Source organism: Rattus norvegicus, chromosome 15 (genome assembly GCF_036323735.1).
Source record: "Rattus norvegicus strain BN/NHsdMcwi chromosome 15, GRCr8, whole genome shotgun sequence".
Classification (NCBI taxonomy): Eukaryota; Metazoa; Chordata; class Mammalia; order Rodentia; family Muridae; genus Rattus; species Rattus norvegicus.
Window position 1 is genome coordinate 44,712,243 of NC_086033.1, and position 4,870 is coordinate 44,717,112.

The 4,870-nt window shown below is 47.8% G+C and overlaps 1 protein-coding gene across 21 annotated transcripts in view; it reads left to right on the forward strand.

Annotated features, from left to right (window-relative positions):
* The first annotated feature begins 4,582 nt into the window (after positions 1-4,582).
* Positions 4,583-4,870, forward strand: part of Stmn4 (stathmin 4) — a 17,952-nt gene continuing 17,664 nt past the window's right edge. For 5 of the 21 annotated variants that reach the window (NM_001270855.1, NM_019176.2, NM_001270858.1 and 2 more), the window contains exon 1: positions 4,638-4,738. The gene's annotated coding sequence lies outside the window, so the exon portion shown is untranslated. Of the gene's footprint in view, positions 4,739-4,870 lie in introns of all 21 variants that reach the window. The other 16 variants (XM_063274678.1, XM_039093677.2, XM_063274681.1 and 13 more) reach the window with 9 other exon arrangements.

Consider the following 4,870-nt stretch of genomic DNA (forward strand, 5'->3'; position numbering starts at 1 on the left):
GAGCAGCCCTTGCTCTTTATCATTGGTGTCGGCTTTCACACAGTCACCACAGTCAAGATGCAGAGTTGCGGGACTCCATGGAGATTTATTTTCCCACCACCATCATTCCCAATCCCTGCTACCTGCCGCTCTTTTCCCTTCCCACAATCCTATCATTTCGTGGCTGTCTTGTAAATAGAATCATCCGGTTTGTGACTGTTTGAGGTTGTTTTTTTCTCTCACTCGGAATCATTCCCTAAATGTCCAATCAAGTGGTACCGATAGTCTCTTCATTTTCATTGCTGAATAGTATTCCATGGGATGGCTATACCACAGTTTGCTTAGTCATTCACCTATTGAAAGACATCTTATTTCCACTTTAGGGCTACTACAAAGAAAACATACAAGCATAGATACATAGATTTTTGCAAGAATATGACTTTTCATTCTCTGGGAATAATGTTCAAGAGTGCAATTGCTTGAGCCTCTGGCTAATGGGTGGTCATTTAACAAACAGCCAAACTACTTATGAAGCAGCTGTATCATTGAACATTTCCACCAGCAGTGTGAAGACTCTGAGTTCTTACCTGCATTTGGTATTTTTAAGCCTTTATTTATTACTCATTAATTAATTAATTAATTAATAATTTTTGTTTGTTTGTTTGTTTTGAGACAGAGTCTCTCTGCTTAGCCCAGGTCAGCCGCACACTCAACATCTTCCTGTCTCGGCCTCTTGCATGCTGGGATTGAAGTCGTGTCTGTCCCATGATGCTCATCCACCTTAGCTGTTTTAATATGTTTCCAATGAAGGGCTGAAGAGATTGCTCTGCTGTTACAGAGTGCGATAGTTTGATTCCTAGCACCCACACTGGGAGCTCACACCCATCTATGACTCCAGCTCCAAGGGATCCAACACCCTCTTCCAGCCTCCTTAATTATGTGCTCTGTGTGTGAGGACAATCTCAAGAGCTGACACTTACTGAGGCCATTCTGTGCCAGGCACTGTTCTCAGTCACACACAGGTCTTTGGTTCCTTGAAAAGAGCAGTTTTCATAAACCCAATCTGCTTTTGTTAGAAACACAAACTGCTCTCATGACTTGGTTTACAGACCCAACAGGCAGCACAAATGGATGGCTCCCGTCCTCCAGCAAGGCTTGAAGGCAAGTGTGCTGTGTTTGTGTGTCTGCTGGCTGAAAGAGAATTTAAAGTGTCAGAAGGGCTCATGAGTCAGAACAGATACTCTTCCAGTGAGACAAGCGTCCACATTTAACAATGACATCATATGTACATGTTAGTCACACTGAGAAACTCACTGACAACATTCAGTTCCACAATATCTGCATAAAGAAACCCAGAGACCTTCAGCCTCCTCGTAAGCAAAGGAAGAAAAGCACCACCAACTTAAATATTAGAGTTTTAGATATTGTGTTGGTTCAAGCCAGGTGGATACCAGGTTATCTGATTTATTGAATCCTCGTGACAGGCTAAGATCCTATTTTCTGAGGGTTGAAAGGGGTTCAAGTTCCTATGAAGCTCCAGAGGTTGACTGTCTTTCAGCAGAACTACCCCAGATGCAGCCAGAGGTGACCGGGCGCTGTTCTACACCAAGAGTGGTGAATCAGCTCACCAAGAGGCATCTGCCCCAGGATTCCTGGCTAGAAATAAATGGCTTGAGTCTGCACGGTGCAGCCAGGCAGCAGGTGGAGATCTGAGGGCTGAGGACTTGTTATAGCACAGTCTATGTATAGCACAGAACTATGACAGGTGGCACCACAGAGGCCATGGTATGTTCTGACTGGGCTCTAGCTGCCACATTTGAACATTGGTCACTATCTCCTTGGCTCACTTGGAAGCTGGCTTGGCAGGTACAGCAACAGCCTCATGTAACATGCAACCTGCCTTTCTCGGCTATGCGGGGAGGAGTGAGGAGCAGTCTCTACCCAGCTTTCTGCATCTGTGTCTAGCCTTAGCCTCACCCTGCTAACCTCCCAGCTCTGACCTCACTGGTCTCTTTTGTGGCCTTGGCTTTCTTTGGAGCAATGCTTGGTATATTTTCCTATAAGACTTGCTCCATTCCATTGCTTTACCATTTTATATCACCTCAAGGAAACCGCGGGACTCAGCCATTGAGTAAGACTCTGGGAAGTGGCTCTGCCAGGCTTACCTTTCTTTCCTTTTCCATTTGCTCATTTGTGTGCCTCAAAATTCAGATGGAGGCCTTGTCCCCTAACAGGTGCACTGTTTGAAGTGTCTTTGTTATTAATGGTGGGAGTAATCAATCTTCTTGCAGATTGACTGCTCTGTGTGTGTAGTGTGCATGCATGTTTGTGTGTGTGTGTGTGTGTGTGTGTATGTGTGTGTGTGTGTTGATCACAGCCTCTCATTCACACAATAGCTAGATGATTCTAGAGGAGGAATAACTCTCTTCTCACTTCCCTTTCTCACTCCTGTTCTTTGCCTTGGGTAGTGATTGTCTGTCTCTTTTCATCTCACCGTTGCCCCTACTCCACCCTTCTTCACAGGCAGGGCGACTCAGACTACCCTTCCCTCTCTTGGTAGCAGCAGATAGCTGATTGGCTACCATCGTCATGGCAACCCACTCTTTCATTCCCCCTCCCTCCATTTCCAGAGCTAGCTAATCTGTGTGGTGTGTGGAGTTCCAGACGCCTCAGGCTGGGAAGGGCAGACTAGGGGAGGGGAGAGGGCTCTCTTGACAGTCATGCGGCCACACTTTGTGGTTTGCTTAAATTTGGACCCCAGTCTGTTCTGCTAAGGGATGCCTCTGAGTCTGATCTGGGTCCTCGGCTGGTGGCATGTGGCAATACTCATTGAATTCCAGTCCAAATAACATTCTTCCCTGGCTGTACTCTTGAGGGCGATGCCTGAAAGAACAGCCAGATGTGTTCTGAAACCCAAGTCCCCTCCCAAGCAGCATAAGGTTAGCTTCTTCTCTTGATGTGAAGTTGGGGGTATGGAAATGTCTGTCCAAAAGAGACACTTGCAGAATAACACAGAGTGATGGGCAGAGAGAAACCAACCCATGCATTGTGTCTGTGGAAGGTAGATGAAGGGTCAGAGTCTCTGCTTAGTCTCCAAGACAGTCGACATGTGAGCTGCGTGTGGCAACTACCATTTCAGATATTCATGAATGCTATTGCTGTTAAAGAAAACTACCCTCAAACCTGGCTGTGGTGGTGCATGCCTGTCACCCCAGCACTCACCAGAGAGGAAAGAGGCAGGTGGATCTCTATGAGTTCAAGGCCAGCCTGGTCCACATAGTGCTTTTTTAGGCCAACGTAGCATGACCATGTCTCAAACAACAACCAAAAAGAAAAAATAAGTCCTCGTCTCAAAATCTGGGCTCAATTCAAAGCGATTTGTGTGTTCTCAGTCTGCGGGGCAGTAGGGGATGAGGATGCTTGACGCCAACCAATACTGAGCAAACCTTCCTTAAGGATAGTAAAACATGTGAAAGAAGGAAGTCTGACCCAGGAGGAGAGACACCGTATGATCACTTACACTGAAGCACACAGGGCAGGCATCTTTATTGAGCTGTGCAGGAGACAGAGGTCGGGGAAGGTGGATTTACGGTTTGAGATCATGGATGGAAGTTAGGAGGAATGAAAGAGTTCTGAAGGTGGGTGGTGACAGGCTTTACACAGCGTGGTGGCTGCATGACCACCAAACAGGAACAAATCCTTATGAGTAGTTAAAAGAGCAAACTTCACATTTCCCATATTTTGCAACAAAATATCACAGCCTTCTGAGAAAAAGGAGTGAAGGAAGGCTGGCGGTGAGGACAGAGGAGTCATGGGAGGGAGCTTCCAAGAGGCACTTGGAGAGAGTTTTGCTTCACAGGGCCGCTTGTCCTTCCCCCTGTGGCTGACAGGCAGTGTGTGATTGGCTGATGCATTTATACAGAGGGTCCCCTCAGTCCCTGAGGAAAGCTGCCACCAGTGATCCATCGCTGTCCTCTGGGAGTCCACCCCATTTAGGAATGTACCTGGTGTAATGATCTCCAGCTTAATTTCCTACCTGTGGCTCCCTCTGATTGGCCCAGGCCAGCTGAGTCGCTGTGAAGAAATATTAGTGCTATAAAAGAGAGGGAGGAACATGCTTTTTTTGGGGGGGGGGAAACCCTGCATTCCTGGGACACCTGTGAGACTAGAGCCCTCACCAGCTCCTGGAGGTTCTTCAGTTTTCCTCTTCCTTCTAAAGCATCCTTCACATGTATCAGCTTTTCTGATGGAACTGGGAACAGCCACCAAGTCTTCAGGGGGCTGCATTTAGGGTTTATTGCTCCTCTAGGTTCCATATTCTCCCTCCCCCAGATTTGAAGAGCTAAAAGATTCCTCAAGTCATTCATCCTTCTCCTAGCTAGAAAGCTGCCAGCTGTGCCTTAACCTCCATCTCTTCACACCACACCCTCTCTTGCCTCCTGGCCATCCTCACCCCCCCCTCTGCTTCCTCAGCCCCACCGGCAGCCGGTGTGTGTGGGGCGGGGGTTGGGGGGAGCAGGTTCTTTGTCTGACATCATCTTCCACTCCCCAGCCTTCTAAGAGTTACTCACTCAGGCAATCCCTGCTCCACCAGAGAAGACTGTCCAATTGCCAAGCAACCCACTGTTAGCCAATCAGGGAGCTTGGAGGTGATGTCATGGCGAGAGCCCAGCAGTGGTGCTGATGTTGAGAGAAGCTCAGGGTACCACTAATTGAAGGAGTGAGAAGAGAACAGCTCGCTTTGGAAACCGGACTGCAGGTAAGCAGAACTGAGATATGGACAGTCGGGGGCGGGGTGGGGGCCGGGGTTTTAAACAAAAGAAAGAAACAAAACACAGAGGAGAGAAAAACGGAGGGTCTGGTGTCTATTGTGTTGCCTTTGGTTTCACTG